At 43.6% G+C, this 18,426-nt stretch overlaps 1 protein-coding gene across 3 annotated transcripts in view; it reads left to right on the forward strand.

Annotated features, from left to right (window-relative positions):
* The window catches only part of TOPAZ1 (testis and ovary specific PAZ domain containing 1), a 379,149-nt gene that overhangs the window by 76,833 nt on the left and 283,890 nt on the right, over positions 1-18,426 (forward strand). The gene's annotated exons all lie outside the window — the stretch shown is intronic.

Genomic DNA, 18,426 nt, shown 5'->3' on the forward strand with positions numbered 1-18,426 from the left:
AACCAAGGTTTGAGGGATAAATACTGTATCAATCTGCAAGTTATATTCCTCCGGAACATTTGCATGAAACATTCAACTGGGTTTAAGTTTAAGAAAGTTTAAGTTTAAGAAAGTTTTCTTGCCTGAGATCCTCATATTTCTTTTCATCCCAATGTTAACCATAGATTTACACAAATCTTTCCTTTCAGAAATGAAATATAAATACAGACAATTTAAAATGATGCTAATCTGCAGCAGAGTTTCCTTGAAAATAGAAATACCAGAAAAATGTTAGGGCTTTTCTGTTTGATCAACCTTTATTTGGCTGGTCTTTCTCCCACTTCACTGCTTTTTTTATCATCTTTTGACTTGGCAGTTTACTAATCCTCCTTAAGCTTTCATCTTATTGGGAACTGATATCTATTAATTTTATTATTAGGTGGCATTTGATTCTATATAGGGCTTTTCCCCTACTTTATAACTCTTTTTCAATTAGGCCCCAGGGACTGCAATGATAATTCTTGGATGGGGATAGGCACCGGGACTCCCTCTGGCACCTTGCCATTGTGAATCCTAAGTTTGGCACAAAGGGCTTAGTGTGTGTCACAGTGACTAGTACTCCCATTCTTACTTCCAAGGGCTGTGAGCATAGCATCCACAGCCAGTCCAGAGAGTGAAAAGCCCAATTCAGGTCCTCCACATGGCAGAATGCAACGCTGCTGCTAAGCCAGCAGTCTGTCTCTTTTGTTAGTTCATGTTTGTTTATTTAAAATACTTATAGCCAGCAATAAATGATGAAACTCGTTCTGAGTGGATAACAAAGTCAACATATATAATAAAAACATAGAATATTCACAAACATCACATCATAAAAATGTTACATATAGGGATATTTTTCAGTTTTTATTTTATTTTGCCTGGGAATTTCAATGTTAGAATAAAAAAGAAATCTGGAAACATGACTTTACCACTGATTTTTCTCCTGTTATTTATATATCTTATCATTTTCCACAGATTTGTTTTGTTCTAACATTGAAATTCCCAGGCAAAATAAAAACTGAAAACGAAGGTCCCTAGTTATAAGGTAGATATTAAAAAGTAAAATGTTAAAATGTAAGATATTAGCCGATACAAGAGTGCAATACTACTAATATTTAGGGCAAAAAATTTAAATGCCAGTTCATTATGAGTCTTCTCCTGCTTTCTAAAAGTTTTGTAATCAGAAATAGCATGCGCATTTTCTGGAAGCGAATTACATAAGGTTGGACCACTAACAGAAAACATACGCTTCAATGCAGCCTGGAGATATACTATCTTCACAGTTGGAAGGATCAATAGGTGCTTCTCTTGTGATCTCAGTGGATACAAAGACGTATATTTATTTTATTTATTGGCTGCCTAAGCCGAGTCCCTAGGCAGTGTACAATAGAACATACATTAAATCAATAAAACAAAAAACATAAGAGGAAATTAAGAATAAAACTACAGAAAAGCATAACTCAAAGTAGGACATAACAGAGCTCAGCAGCCATTATGTTGAAAGAAAAGCTTGCCTAAAGAAAAATGTCTTAGCCAAGGCCTTGAAGGATTTAATGCATTTAGCAAGCCATAATTCCAGCGGTAGGGACAAGATGGGGGCGGCAACAGAAATACCCGCTCTCTAGTGTCCATCAGTCTCTCATGGCGGATCGAGGGAACGACAAGAAGGCTCCTTTGCAAAGAGCGAAGGGACCTACCAGGATTATAGATCCATAGAAGTGCATTGCCCATGGTAGGTTATTAAGAACCAGCAGTCTGTGAACCTGTGTGGATAGGCAACCAGTGGAGGCTGGCCAACACTGGTGTGTTATGGTCCCTTATGGAGAGACCAGAAATCAGATGTGCAGCTGCATTCTGTAAAAGATGAAGGAATTCCTAAATAGAGCGAGTTACAGTAATCCAGCAAACGTAGTAACAAAGCTTGGACAACTGTCTGGAAATCAGCAGGTTGTAATAAAGATTTAATACCATGCAAGAGACAAAGTTTGTAAAAGCCAGATTTAATCACAGATTTGTCATAGAGGGACCATGGTTAACTTAGAATCAATTATTACACCTAGGCTCTTTGCATGAGTCACAATTTTAAGCTCATTCATCTTCGATCTTAATGGTTAGAGGGTTTGTCAGGCTTTCTCTACTCTGAATGACAACAACTTCAGTTTTTGCAAGATTTAATGCAAATTTATTATGGTGAAGCCACAGACTTATAAAAGAAATACACAAGGCAATTGTAGCAGTGGTTTCTGATCATGACTCAGCAGGATATAAAATTGGATGTCCGCATACAGTCAGAAGCCACCATAGAGGTCAGTCAAAAGTTTACATAGCAGTGCTAAATAGAAATTAAACAAGAGCACCGATAGGGCTGACACATGTGCATCCCCAACTGTATGGGGTACCAGTTAGATACTGAATCTATAATCACAACCTGCTGTTTCCTGTCCTCAAGAATTAAGGACAATGCGAGTAATACCTCCTTCTTTGAGCCAATACAGCAAGATCTTATAATCAACTATATTGAATGCGGATGAGATATCCAACATGAGAGCAAAACTTTGATGGCTGTCTAGCTCTCTTCGAATGGAATCAAAAAGCAAAAGAAGCAAAATCTCTGTGCTTAAAGACTTTCTGAAACCGAATCGAAATGGGTGCAAAATTTGGTGATCTTCAGTGGTCAGATAATTGCTTTAGCACCACATGTTTTACTACTTTAGATATGAAAGACAGCGACGAGATCAGTCTATAATTGGCTAGATCAGTTGAGTCTAGGTGGACTTCTTTAATAGTGGTCTAACTACAGCACATTTTAGTATGTCAGGAAGAAACCTTTCAGACAGACAGAGGTTTATCAAAGAGGATAAAAAAGGAGCGATGGTATCTCTGATAGCCATGTTTCATCATCAAATCACGCTTGCCTCCATTTCAAAAAGAATTGCTGTCCTCCAGAGCATTGTTGGTAATGGGATCATTTTAATCTGTGCAGTGTTATCAACTGCTTTTCATGTGTCATAATTATGTGGAGCTTGTTTGACTAGAGGAGCCTTGTACAATATTGCAATGTATTTTTTCTGCTGTACAGAATCTTTTCTCAAAAAGCCAAGTCTACCATCCATTGTTTATAATTTCAGCCTTTTAAATTTCAATTATTGCTCTAATACCTTTATATTATCTCTGTACCTCACATTTATGTATGCTTTCTCCAACATTGTACATCACCTGCAATGCACTCTGGAAGTTCAGGATCCTAGAAAATTGAGATGGTTGTCTTCCTGTATTTTATTGCTCTTTCAGTGTTAAATTTTTGTCAAACGTAGTGTCCAAAAATAACCAAATTACATGAGAGAGACAAAGGATGTTTTTTTTTGTAACTGATGGAACTTTCCCTTTTAAAATTTTACACACAGTATGGAAGCGGAGGGGGAAGAGAACATTGTTAAAACTGTATGCTGCCACAGTTCATACAAGTGTTGTATTTAGCTTCCCACCACTCCTTCCCTCCAACACTAACTCCTGACCAGTGCTGCAATGTCTTTGTTGAAAAGGCTGTCAGACTAAGACCACCTTCTTTAGAGGCAGGCATTAGCTGCTGAGTCATATGTACATACTGTGCACCATTTTCTAAAGATGTCTGCTACAGTGATTGCTGTGGGACTCACAAAATAATATCAACATGATTGGGATATATTACTCTTAAGGAAAAGGACACAAAATACACTGTTTCTTATGTAGTTGAGGAGTGCATTATTCACACATTTCTTATGTTAGTAGAATATTTCCTGTTAGTTTGTTTCTGATTGAGCATTTTTTTAAACAATGGGATACCAGAAGAAGATTGATTTTTCGTATGTGTATACAGTGTGCTGTGTATGTGTGTGGTTGGGGGGGAGGGTGCTCACAAGAAAGCATGCACTCTTCTGTTTATAGATGATATCAGAAAGATTATATATTTGAGAGAGTAAAACAAATTGCCAATTGTATAATTTTTTTTTCCAACACAGTACCTCTCAGTAATTTTCTTTTTCTATTTTGCTCTGCTTTTTGCTCACTTCCTTCCTCCTGATCCTTTTGAGCTTCTAGATCAGCTGAAACCTGCCCTAACTAGGCAGTGGCACCATGAGCCTTTGTTCACAGCTTACCTATGGGTTTTTTTCTGCACAATTTCTATTCTCCCCTCTCCTGTCTAGTCCAGCTATTACAGCAACATTCCTGTAGCTGAGAGGCACGGACTGTGGTTCCCTCTGGTGTCACTGTCGTGTGATGGCTTGGACTTTTTTTTTTGTCTGATGGCTTAACACAAAATGTTGAAGTAGCCATATACTGGAAAGTGAAAGAGGCATATGGTCATATCTTAGGCTGGGCAAGAGAGGCAGCTGCACAGGGTGCAAAGCCTTAGGAGGTGGGAAACTGACTAAAATGCAAGTGTGGCATGGTTGTGGATGAAAAACCAGGAAGTGTCACTCTCTTCCTACTATCTGGGGTGAGGTAAAGAGGACTGGGGAATGGAGTGGGTGGAGAGAGAGCGAGCAATGATCAGGGTAGGGGGCATGGACACAAATATGCTTGCCTTCACCGCATGCTAAAATGCCCAGCTACTGCCCTGAAGAGGCAGTCCTCTCATATTTATTTAGACATTTTATATACTGTCGTTCCATGTATAGATCACAACAGTTTACAAAGTGACATTCATAAATATAAGTCAACAAAGATTGGTTATAGCAGTGGTATTCATAGGCAGGCATTATCTTTCCTAGCTTGTAGCCAGATGGACTCAGGACCAATGGGTATAGTGTACTCCTGATAGCAGATGGGAGACGGAGTCAGATTTCAAAGCTGACGTCAGCCTACATATACCCATGCAGGAAGCTCTGCCCTTCAGTATTTCTCCATCTCCTAAAGCAGATAGGGACACATCCACACACTAAAATAGTGTTAGCAATTCTAAAACAAAGAAAGAAAATTTACCTCAAGAAGACAAGCCTCGCTCTCCTGCGGTGATACCTAAGGGTCCCTCCCCCAGTCGAGAATTCCTGAGGTGATTTCCGAGATCCCTCAGAGGTAAGCCTCGGTCTGGTAGCCGGTTCCCGGCGTGGACTTAGCCCCCATGGTGGCTTAGAGGCAGTGGGTGTTGAATTGAGCACGGCGGTGAAGGTAATTCCCCCTCCCCCAGCAGCCAGAGACCGCCTGGCACGAGACCGGGAAACGCCGAGACCAGGTAAGGCAGAAACCTTCTTCTAAGTCTCCGGTCTCTGAGGCTCGAATTGCTGCACAGTTTGTCCCTTCCGGCGTCTGTAAAATCAGGTGCAAGGGTTCACACACGTGGAGACCCTTTGGGGAGGGGGCGCCATCTTGCCCGTGTGGTCGTCAGCACCATTTCCTTCCCTTGACCGCTGTATTGCCCGCTCAACTGAGCCCATGCGCACAACTGGCTTGTGTGCACAGCAGCGCGCACAATTGTGCCGTGCGCACAGCGACGCGCATTATGGTGCCGGGTGCATAGAGGCCTGTACAAATAGTGCCATGCGCACAGCAGTGCGCACATCTCGACCAGGAGCTCAAATTAGTAGCCTGCGTGCGCATCCAGCACGCACATCATCGGTGCTAACTAAGCCTCCCGGCACGCATACCAATGCGCACAGACGAGTTTTGAGTCACTCCACGCTCACAAATCATGGCACCGCCAGCCAAGAGGGACAAGCCCTCTGCCCAGTCTGCCACCTGAGAGTAGCGCAACCTGAAGTGGCCTCCGTCCTATGCCAGCAGTGCGAAGAGGCTCAGGGGGAACCTAATCAAGGCCCCCCACAGCCAGTAGAGGTATCTGGATCCACCAACGATAGTACCCTGCACCTCTGTATCTCCGACTCGGCGCCTACACAGGAAGGCACCTCGGGGGCCTCTACCATAAACCTGCTGGGATTCAGTATGGACCCAGGGACCTTTTCCTGGGTGGAATTCTTCAAAGGGCTGCAAACCTTTGTCCAGGCGCAATCTGTACCGCCTGCGACAGTCCCAGTCTCCACCAGAAGCACAAGATCTTCCAAGCACCTCTCAGACCTCTCGAGACGTGCCCCACCTAAGCAAGAGTCTCCCTACAGGGGATACAGACACCGGGGACGAGACTGACTCCCTGGAGGAACGGGAAATCCCTCCAGGGATGGAACCATACCGAACTATGCTGCGATTCTACTCCAAAGACGAGTTACCAGCTCTCGTGTCCCTGACCCTCAAAACACCGGCCATTCCAGGCACGGGTACCACAGCTGGGAGAATTCCTGACTTCACTGGATCTATCCGAAGCCTATCTCCACGTCCCGGTCCATCACGACCATCAGCGCTTCCTACGCTTTGCGGTACTGGACCATCATTACCAGTTCCGGGCGCTACCGGACTAGCTACCGCCCCCTCGAACCTTCACCAAAATCATTGTGGTAGTGGTGGCAACACTGAGGAAGGAAGGAATCCTCGTACATCCTTACCTGGATGATTGGCTGATCAGGCAAAATCTCCAGAGGAAAGTCACCAGGCGACCACGAGAGTCAAGAATCTACTGCAGAATCTCGCGTGGGTCATCAACACAGCCAAGAGCTGCCTGCAGCTCTCCCAATCGCTAGAGTACCTGGGAGTCTGGTTAGACACCAAGCAAGATAAGGTTGTCCTCCCCCCTCCAAGAAGAAGGAAACTGATGGGTCAACTGTGAAAATTGTTGAACTATGCTCGCCCCAAGGTATGGGACTACCTCCAAGTCCTCAGTCTCATGACATCAGCCCTGGAAGTCGTTCTATGGGCAAGGTCCCACATGTGCCCACTACAACGTTCCCTACTGTCACGATGGGACCCGACATTCCAGAACTACTCCATTCACCTCCAGCTACCAGCAGAGGCTCGGACACTGCTCCAGTGGTGGCTACAGGAAGACCACCTGATCAAGGGAATAAGACTATCCTCACCAAACTGGATTTTGCTCACCACGGATGTGAGCCTATGAGGATGGGGAGCCCACTGTCAGGAACTGATGGCCCAGGGACAATGGAACATAAACCGGCTGGAAGCCCAAGCAGTCCAACTAGCCTGTCTACAATTTGGCCACAGACTCCAGGGTGAGTCTGTCAGTCATGTCGGACAACGCCACAACAGTTGCCTACATCAACCACCAGGGAGGAACCAGGAGCCAACAGGTGTCCCTGGAGATAGACGCCCTCATGGCGTGGGTGGAAACAAACCTGCAAGGGATCTCAGCCTCCCACATCGCGGGAAAGGACAACGTCTCTGTAGACTACCTCAGCAGAGAGAGCCTAGATTCAGAGGAATGGACGCTGTCGACCACAGCCTTCCAGTTGATAGTAAACCACTGGGGAACCCCAGCCATGGATCTACTGGCAACCCGGTTCAACACCCAAGTTCCCAAATTCTTCAGCCGCAGACGAGAACCGCAATCCCGGGGAATCAACGCCCTCATCCAGACCTGGCCACAGGAAGACCTGCTGTACACTTTTCCCCCATGGCCACTACTGGGCAGGATCATCCGCAAGATAGAATGCCACAGGGGACTAGTACTCCTAGTGGCCCCGGACTGGCCAAAAAGGCCATGGTACGCAGACATGCGAAGACTTCTTGCAGGGAACCCTCTGTGCCTACCTCCACACAGGGGACCTTCTCCGGCAAGGACCAATCCTCCACGAAGATCCAGCTCGAGTCTCTCTTATGGTCTGGCCCTTGAGAGGACTCGCCTGAAGAAAAGCGGATACTCGAAGGCAATGATTGACACCTTGCTCCGAGCACGCACGTTTGCCACATCCCTAGCTTACATACGAATATGGAGAGTATTCAAAGCCTGGTATGAGGACCGCAAGATCCTTCCGCAGACAGTAACATTTCCCATGATCCTGGAATTTCTGCAGGACGGCTTAAAGAAGGGGTTGTCTTTCAACTCCCTCAAGGTTCAGTTGGCTGTGCTGGCCTGCTTCAGAGCCAGACTGGACGGCATCAGTCTATCAACCCATCCAGATGTTTCCCGCTTCCTAAGAAGGGGTCAAACAAATCTGACCACCACTAAAGTGGCCGGTGCCCCTATGGAATCTCAACCTAGTACTAGACTTCCTAGCGGGGACTTCCTTCAGACCAACACGCGGCCTGGCCTGTCTCTATGGCTCCTGACCTTGAAGACTGCATTCCTAGTGGCAATATGTTTAGCCTGTCGCATCTCCGAGCTTCAAGCACTATCCTGTCGGGAACCGTTCCTCAGGTTCACACCGGGAGCCATACAGCTACGCACTGTCCCCACCTTTCTACCGAAGGTGGTTTCTCAGTTTCATCTAAACCAAACCATCTCACTGCCATCTCCAGACGAACATGAGGACTCGGAAGACTCATGCCTTCTTCACCATCTAAACGTCGGCAGACTCCTAGTCCGATACCTGGAAAGATCGGAATTTGTGCGAAAGACGGACCACCTATTCGTTCTTCACAGCGGGAAGAAACAGGGGGAAGTGGCCTCACGGGCAACCATAGCCCACTGGATCAAATAAGTAATTAAGGTGGCCTATGTAGAGGCAGGGAAGCGCCCACCTCTGCAAGTCAAGGCCCATTCAACAAGGGCCCAGGCAGTGTCCTGGGTGGAAACCAAGATGCTGTCGCCTGCCGAGATCTGTTGGGCGGCAACGTGGTCCTCTATACACACCTTCTCCAGGTTCTACGCCTGGATGTCCAGGCCTGGAAGGACACAACCTTTGCTAGGGCAGTACTAAGTGGGCCACGGGCAGCCTCCCACCCTGTTCGGGAGTAGCCTTTGTACATCCCATTGGTCCTGAGTCCATCTGGCTTACACGCTAGGAAATGGAGAAATTACTTACCTGATAATTTCGTTTTCCTTAGTGTAGACAGATGGACTCAGCACCCCGCTCATGGCTGCCCCAGAATCCAGTAACCTTGGGTGACAAGCCCCGAGAACAAGACAAGCACAGGTAAGCCAGGTGTTACCCCTAGTTCAAGGCACCCATAGTTGCCGGGTATCGGCGTTATCCGATTGAGTGCACTGGTGGTCTCCAATTGGAAATCAGTTGAACCAGTCCTAGTTAATCAAGATAACCAAGTTAATCAAGTTATTAAAGCACACCTATATCCACAATTGCTTTTCGAGGAGAATACTGAAGAGCAGAGCTTCCTGCTCGGGTATATGTAGGCTGATGTCAGCTTTGAAATCTGACTCCGTCTCCCATCTGCTATCAGGAGTACACTATATCCATTGGTCCTGAGTCCATCTGTCTACACTAAGGAAAACGAAATTATCAGGTAAGTAGTTTCTCCATTATCAAGTGAAATTTTCTAGTACATATTAGTAATTGATCTAGTATGTAAGGCAAAGTGTACGGGTCATTAAATTGAAATGATAGTTTTCACATCTTAAGTCAGTGGGTTGTTTTGAGAATCTTTCATTTTCTTGTTTGATTTATTCTTCGTGATTCGATTAGTATCTTTTGTCTTTGTCTTTGTGGCTCTGTATATTCTGATGTTTTTTAGTTAAATTACATGCATCTACGGAGTTCCTTGCTCCTGCACCGTCCATTTCAAAGACTCTGCCAGAATCTGTGCCGTGCTAGCGTGGTCCGCGACCAGCCACTGGCAGCTGTGGAGGGCATGCCCCAGTGCAAGTTTCTTCGGTTTCTGGGACATGTTCCTCTCATTACTCCACTGTCTCACCTAGAGTCTACGTTGGTTCCAGCGTGGGCTGCGACCAGCCCCGCGGGTGGACTGTGTAAGGTGCGCTGCATCGCAGTCTCAACACAGCTCTTGATCCTGACTCCTCGTCTATTGAACCTCGCTCCTGACTCCTCGTCTATTGAACCTCGCCCCTGACTCCTCGTCTACTGAACCTTGCCCCTGACTCCTCATCTACAGTCCCTTGATCCTTCGTCTTCGTTCAAGTACCTACGTCTCCGCCTGAGTCTTCCTTGTTCCTGGCCTCTGTCCAGCCTGTCGCTTCTTGCCGTTACCCAGCGGCTGGTCCGAAAGGGCTTGGAACGGTCGGAGGACCGTTCAAAAGACCACCATTGCATTGTTGGTCTTCCTGAAGCGTGCAGGTCCGGTGGAGGGGTCAGTACCTTCAGTCATCCTTATCTATGCTCCAGCCTGTTCCTGTTCCTGATTCCATTGTCTGTCTTCAGTCCAGCTTTGCTCCTGTCCAGCCCATGCTCGGGCATGCCTCGCCTGCCTCGGCACCTCTTCGGAGTTCCTCTGGGGTCGAGCCGTGTCCAAGAACCCACAAACCCCTGGAAAGTGGAACCTCTCTCCTAGCGCTTCATAATACAAACCTTACAATTCATCGGGGGTCTATATCGACACGATTCAAGACAAGGCATTCCTGCTGCACCCGTGAGCACTAGCATTCTCCACACTGTCTTCAGTTCTACTGCACAGTACTACTGTTCCGGCCCGCCAAAACCTAACAGTTCTGGGACACATGGCAGCATCTATCTTTGTAGTCCCCCACACACGACTACACATGCGGTTTACAATGGGATCTAAAAAAATCAATGGACCCAGTTCCTTCATCCACTGTCAACACCCATCACCCTAACCACCAGCATGAAAACAGACCTGAGTTGGTGTCTACTCCCATCAACATTAATGACAGGATCACCTCTACGACCCCCTCGACATCAGATAATACTCACCACAGACGCTTCTCCCAAGGGATGGGGGGCTCACCTAGACCATCTTCAAACTCAGGGACTATGGTCCACGACGGAACGCAGGCTACACATAAACCTTCTGGAACTTCAAGTGGTACGAAACGCCCTTCGAGCCTTCAAAAAATCCCTGCAAGGGAAAACGGTGATGATTCACACTGACAACCAAGTCACAATGTTCTACATAAACAAGGAAGGAGGGTCAGGTTCTTGAAACCTCTGCAAGGAAACAGTCCAGATCCTGGAATGGGCTCACAACAGGTCCATCTCTCTACAAGCGACTTACTTACCCGGAATCAGCAATTCCAAAGCAGGCAAACTAAGTAGAATATTTCACCCCCACGAATGGGAACTACATCAAGAGGTAGTGCATCGCATTTTCTCCACTTGGGGCCTTCCTTCCATCGATCTGTTCGCAACAGAGTGCAACAGGAAAGTGAGGAACATTTGCTCAGTGTATCCAAGCCCACTCCCGCTAGCTCAGGAGGCGTTCCTCATAAATTGGTCTCAGGATCTTCTGTATGCGTTCTCTCCGATACCACTCATCTCTTGCACAGTCCAAAGATGCATAGAAGACCAGGTGGATTTGATGATAATCGTGCCAGCGTGGCCAAGACAACCATGGTACAGCTACCTGATACAACTGTCAATACATAAACCAATTCCCCAAGGCAACCGCCCTCAGCTACTTACCCAGGAGAACGGATCGCTACTTCATCCTCTCCATTCCTTCCTGCACTTCATGGCATGGAGATTGAAAAGCTCATGTTCCAACACTTAAACATTGCTTATCCTCGAGAAAACCATTGACCAGACTCAACTACCAAAGAAAGTGGTCACGTTACGCCTCCTGGTGCACAACTGCAGGTGTATAGACCCACTCACCTGCCCACCTGAACGCCTTCTAAACTACCTCCATCTACTCTACAGCGAAGGCCTAGCTACGGCCTCACTCCAAGTGCATTTAAGCACCATAGCAGCTTACCATAGTCCCCTAAACGAGGAACCTATATCATGTCATTCTCTTGTATCCAGATTCATGAAAGGGGTCTTGCGCTTACGTCCTCCGACAAGAAAACCACCATGCCATGGGATATCAATATAGTCCTCGAGCAACTCATTGTTGTGACCGTCGCTGCTCGACGTCTCCACTCCGCCCTCCTCACCTCTTTGGCAACTCCCTCTTGCTTAAGTGGAAGGTTGGCTGGTGGTTCAATATACTGTTTATTAAAAGCACTAGTGTGTGTCTGTCTCCATACTCTGAGCCTGACCGGTGGTCCCTCTCGGGATCTTCCCCTGGGGGCGTGGTCATCTGCCACCGGCCCAAGGATCCACCCACAACTACCTGAAACACCAACACTCATGCTGCTGCCTTTTGAACCATTGGGCACTTGTCATCTACGATACCGCTCCTGGAAAGTACTCTTCGTAACTGCCCTCACATCAGCAAGACATGTTTGTTTATTTATTTATTTATTTATTTATATTCTTTTTTTATACCGAAATATAGCAGAGAGCCTTCATTCCGGTTTACAGTGTAACAAATTCATACAATGAACAGTTATAAATTATAAATATAACACAAAACAAAGAGAGAATATATATATATATATATATATATATGCACTTGTTTTACTTTTTAATGTATACTCTTATGTTATTAGTTATTTACGTTATAATGTATTTCTCACCCCTTGTTTTATGTAAACCGACATGATACGAACTCCGTGAATGCCGGTATAGAAAAATACAAATAAATAAATAAAAATAAATATATAACATCTCAGCAAAAGCAGATTATAACATGTTAGCATGAGACAATATAGGTTTAATTTTGTATAAAACTTATTAACTTATTAACGAAGTATTTGGGTTTTAGATGTTGGTTGGGAATGGTATAAATAGATCATATCATTCTGTGTATGATTGTCTAAACAACCATGTTTTTAGTTCTTTTTTGAAGTTTTTGGAATCTTTGATGGAACTTAGGTATCCTGGGATAGAGTTCCATTCTTTTGGTCCAGCTATAGAGAAGGCTCTATGTCTAGTAGAGGATAGTTTTGCAGAAGAGAGAGGAGGAATGAATAGCTGTAATTTGTCAGAAGATCTTGAAGAGCGGGGTGATTTGTGAATTGTAATCATGTTGTCCAGGGATGAGTTGTTGTCTTTGTAAATTTCGTTATGTAGGATGGTTAAGGATTTGTATCTTATTCTTTGTGAAATAGGTAACCAGTGAAGGTTTTTTAGGGTTGGAGAGATGTGATCAAACTTCTTTTTTCCGGTTAGTACTCGTGCAGCAGCATTTTGAAGTAATTTTAGTGGTTTTAGGGAGGATTTAGGTAGTCCTAAGAAAATTGCGTTGCAATAATCTAGACTTGAGAAAATGAGGGTCTGAAGAATTGTTCTGAAGTCATTCGGGTACAGTAATGGTTTGAGATGTTTTAGGATCTGGAGTTTATGAAAGCCTTCTCTCGTTTTTATGGCAATGCAATTCTTAAGGCTCAGGTCATAATCAATCCAAATGCCAAGATCCTTTATTGGATTTTTCATTTGTATTTTGGAGTTGTCGATTTGGATGTATGGAATTTGAGAGGTTTGAGTAGAGAAGTTTCTTTTTATTAAGATCCATTCGGTTTTGTTCATATTTAAACATAGTTTTAGTTGGTTGAGGAAAGTTTTGATTGAGTTGAGGTATTTTACTGTGAGATATATAGCTTCTTCAATGGTAGATGTTATGGGGATGAGTAGTTGAATATCATCAGCATAAAGAAAGAAGGTGATGCCAAGATTGGAGATGAAATTACAGAGTGGTAGAAGATAAATATTGAAAAGGATGGCAGATAATGCAGATCCTTGTCGTACTCCTGTATTTAGAGGGTAGGGATCAGATGAGATGTTATTAAAGGTGACTTTGAAAAACCTGCCTTTTAGAAATGAAGTAAACCAATCAAGGGTATTTCCAGTAAGGCCTATGTTGGCAAGGCTTGATATTAGTAAATTGTGATCCACTGTATCGAAGGCAGCAGATAGATCGAGCATAATTAGTAAATGGTTCAGATTGTTATCAAAGCCTCTTATTAATTTGTTAGTTAGGTTTAACAGAAGGGTTTCAGTGCTGCGGTTCTTTCTGAAGCCATGTTGAGCGGGGTGAAGTATGTTGTTGGTTTCAAGATGTTCATTTAGTTGAAGTAAAGCAGTTTTCTCGATCAATTTAGCAAGTAAAGGAAGGTTTGAGATTGGACGATAGTTATTTAGATCATTGGGATCTATGTTCTTTTTCTTTGGAATAGGAGTAATAGTTGCAGTTTTCAGATTGGATGGGAGAAGACCTTCTTCAAGTGATTTGTTTATAATTGAGGCAAGTATAGGAGAAATAATATTTGAAATTTCCTTTAGAATTCGGGTAGGAATAGAATCTAGTTCATGTCGAGCAGGGTTTATTTTTTGAAGTATCTTTTCTAATTTAATGCTGGAAATTGGCTCAAACTTCGACCAGGAAGTTGGTGGAGAAGTATTGTGAGGGATCTTAAAAAAAAGGAGAGTTGTTAAAGGAGTCTGAGATTTTGTCAATTTTGTTTTTAAAGAACTTTGCTAGGTCTTGGCTCAGATTGTTAGTGTTGGAGGTTTGTTTGCTAGTGTTGTTACTTTCTATAAGGTTCTTTACTATGTTGAAGAGGGAATTTTATTTATTTGTGGCGTTTTTGATCTTTATGCCTTAATAATCACGTTTGGCATTTAGGATTGCTTTCTTGTATTCAGCAAGTTTTGAGCGATATCTTTGAGTGGTAATTTGGCATTTGGATTTGCGCCATTCTTTTTCTAACTTTCTGAGGTTAGATTTTAAATTTGAGAGTTCAGAGTTGAACCAAGGATTGTTTTTTGTTCTGTTATGTTTTATAATTTTTGTTTTCTCTGGATTTATGTTATTTGCAGTTTGTTTTGGTAGATAAAACCAGGACTGGGTAGCATTATGGATACTGGATAAGTCTAAATTTGAGAGTTGTTTTCCCAATTCTTGTTTGAGGGAGTTGAGTTGGAAAGGGGGTCTGTATTTGAAAGATGTAGGTGTATTATATTCGGTTGAGTTGTTTGAGATAATTTGAGCACTACATTTAATGAGGTAGTGATCAGACCATGGGACGGGTTTGATAGATGTAGTAGGATTATAGAAGTAATGGTTGGTGAAAATTAGATCTAGGGTATTACCCGCTTTGTGAGTAGGATTGTTTATAATTTGAGTCATGTTGAGGCTGGACAGGTTAGTGAGCTTCAAGCCTTAGTTCACTACCCTCTTTATCTACAATTTTACCATGACAAAGTGACATTGCGCACATACCCAAATTTTCTGCCAAAGGTGATTTTGAGTTTTCACATTAACCAAACCATCACATTACCCACTTTTCATCCAAAACTTCACACCAGTGACAATGAGCGGAAACTTCACACCCTAGATTGTAAGCGTGCACTTGCATATTACAAAAAGCGCACCCATTCACCCAACAGACCCTCACAACTCTTCCTCTCCTTCAACCCAAACGCGCCAAGATGTCCAGTTACAAAAAGAACTTTATTTTCCTGGATTTTCAACTGTATACAATTCTGCTACCAAAAGCGTTCAGAACAACTATCTCCGACACCAAAAGCGCATCAGGGTCGTGCAATGGCTGCTTCAGTTGCCCACCTCCATGAAATGCCTCTCATAGACATCTGTAAAGCAGCAACGTGGTCATCCCTACATACTTTCACATCCCATTACTGTTTAGACAAATATGCTGTGGATGATGCACAAATGGGGCGTACTATACTAAAAATGAGCACATGTTCAACTTAAAATGACTACATAAGAACTGTCCGCCTATAATTCCCATATTGAGCGAAAAATAAACAGACTATGCTCATTTCAATATGCTCAATACGACAGCTGGGGACTTCCAGACAGCATGGCTAATTCAGCTGCTTATCTATGTGAAAAGAGCAAGTTTGCTTACCATAAACAGTATTTTCCGTAGATAGCAGATGAATTAGCCATGCTGACCCGCCCTCCTCCCCGGACAGTTCTGTTATGGCATATTAATTTGCTTTGAAACGGACTGAGGAACCTCAGGCAAACGCGAGAAGATACAAGAGGGAGCACCTAGCTGAAAGACTTTACTGATGTTAGAGAGCTCCGCCACCTAGTGGCACACAAGACGTACCCAGACAGCATGGTTAATTCATCTGCTATCTATGGAAAACACTGTTTACGGTAAGCAAACTTGCTCTTCACTTCACTCAAGATAGCTTTCACTATCGCTATTACTGAGACAGGAAACAAATGTTGCCACTGCACTAGAGAGAGCAGTAATAGTTACAGATATTCTCAAACAGTTGTATAATATAGGCCTTGAGGAGATTAAGAAACTCATATCATGACTAGGAAATGGAGGATGCACAACTGTTGCATGCCCTGCCTGTCTTGTCTGAAGATACCAGATTCAATACTGCACTATCCAGTAAAAATGTTAGATGCTTCCCTCCAGCAGGGACACTACCTCAACCAACTAAAGTCTATAAACATTAGATCTATGTTTAAAAAAAAATGAAAAAAAACCCCAACCCTCACTAGATACCTCAAAATGGGCTTGTATTGCCTAGTTTCAAACTCCTCCTACATTAGCCAAACTTTAGAAACCATGGTCATCAGATAACTGAGACTTCCTTGAAGAAAGTAAAAGCCCAATCTGGATTCTGCACAAGGTACAGCACTGGAACAGTACTGGTATCTCTAACTCATATGCAACTACTGATGGATCAAGGTAAATCAGGATTATTGATTCTCCTAGACCTGTCAGCTACATTTGACAGTTGATCACCAAATTTTGCTGACTAGTTATCAAATATAAGTATCCAAAAGAATGCAAAAAAAGTGTCCAGTCTTTTCTAATGAACAGAGCTCAGAAAATAACATGGGATGGAATATCCTCTGAATTATGGCCCTTGAGTTGAGTAGTGTACCATAAGGTTACCCACTAAGATTCCCCAACCTGTTCAATGTATACTTCATATTCTTTGCAGCAATAGTAAGTAAATTTGGACTCAGAGTTCACTTCTTATACCAGTGATATTCAGATCCCCCTACTAACAGTAGACACATGAGAAGGAACAGTGGAGGCAGTAACAAATTGGATGATCAACAACTGACTGTGGATAAACTGAGACAAAACAAAGGTCCTATTGGGTAAGTAAATCACCACGATCAGATAATGCCTCCCTTCCCCAACATACTTATGTTAGATGATATGACACTCATCCTACAACATGAAATCTAAAGCTTAGGAGTCATTCTTTACTCTGTGCTAACCATGGAGAGCCAAGTATCAGCTGTAATGAAACATTTTGGCTTTTCTAAATGATGCCACGATTAAGCTCCTTTCTACAAGCAGCTGACCTAAAAAGTCACACAATAAATGATTCTTGCACACTTGGATTATTGTAACCCCATCTACATATATGGGGCTTCCTAAAAAGACCATGAGCAAATAGCTACTCAAACACTGACATCAAAGCAATCACAGTCAACAGAAAATGGAAGAAGGTCTCCCTTATTTTAATCACCCTACATTGCCTTCCAGTTGCCCTTTGTGTCAAATTTAAAATCCTGTCCCTCATATTCAAGTCATTAAAGACCATTGGCTCTCTGTATCTGATTATGAAAGTGAAAGGTGATCATCCCCTCCCTGCTCAATAGATAAATCTGTGATCAAGCCAAAAGCAGCTGACCATGCTGCCTATCAAAACACTGTGACTTAAAAAATAAGATCCAGAGCATTCAGGGGTGTGGCACTAGACAGATGGAACTCACTGCTTCCCCTGTTTTCAAAATATCTATAACTACATGGGCTTTTGACGCCAGCTAAAATCATGGCTCTTTGGCCAGCAGATTTATGCTGCTGATAATCAAGATAACTAGTGTAAAGTCTGAATTTTATGAAAGCTAGAGTAAGATCTGAATCTGTTAGTTATATCTGAATCTTATTTAATAAATGAGAAAATAGACCATGTACTGTGATACCCAGGGACTAGAAGACGAAGATTTTGTGAACCATAATAAAGTAATAAGGGCACCTTATACCAACCATGTTATACAGCACCTTAACTTACTACACTGTAAACTTGCACATGTAATATATGTAACTTGATTTAACTTTGAAGTAACTGTCAAACCACAAAAATGTGGAATAGAAATCTCAAACTAGAGAAATGGAGGTTAGTTCCCTGTACGTACCAGGATCAGCCCAGACGGTGGGTTATGTCCCCCGTCCAGCAGATGGAGTCAGACAAGGCTTCGAAGGGTGCTGACATAAGTATGTGTGCACCCTCTGCAGGAGCCCAGTATATCTCTGACTCCAGCAGATAGGAGTAGGGGAACCTGGTGCTTCCCATCCATGAAGGATTTTTCCTTTCGTTAGTGGTTTTATGCTTAGGCTGGATCAAGGTGGTTGTTAAAGTTTGTTAAAAAGTTTGTTTAAAAAAAAAAAAAAGAGGGAGGAACGAGGAAAATTCCCTTCCCCGGAGCTTGCAGGCAGGGCTGGTTTCAGTCTCCCTCCCCTTCTCTCCCTCCTCTCTTCTCTGCTGTCGGGTAAGTGTTTTGGGTTTTTTTTTTTGTGAATTTCTCCTTTTCAGCGTGGAAGTTGCCTTTTGTTGGGGAAAGCTGGTGGTGCCAGCCTCTTTCCCCTCGTTGCCGCAG

The sequence above is a fragment of the Rhinatrema bivittatum genome, chromosome 2 (assembly GCF_901001135.1).
Source record: "Rhinatrema bivittatum chromosome 2, aRhiBiv1.1, whole genome shotgun sequence".
Taxonomy (NCBI): Eukaryota; Metazoa; Chordata; class Amphibia; order Gymnophiona; family Rhinatrematidae; genus Rhinatrema; species Rhinatrema bivittatum.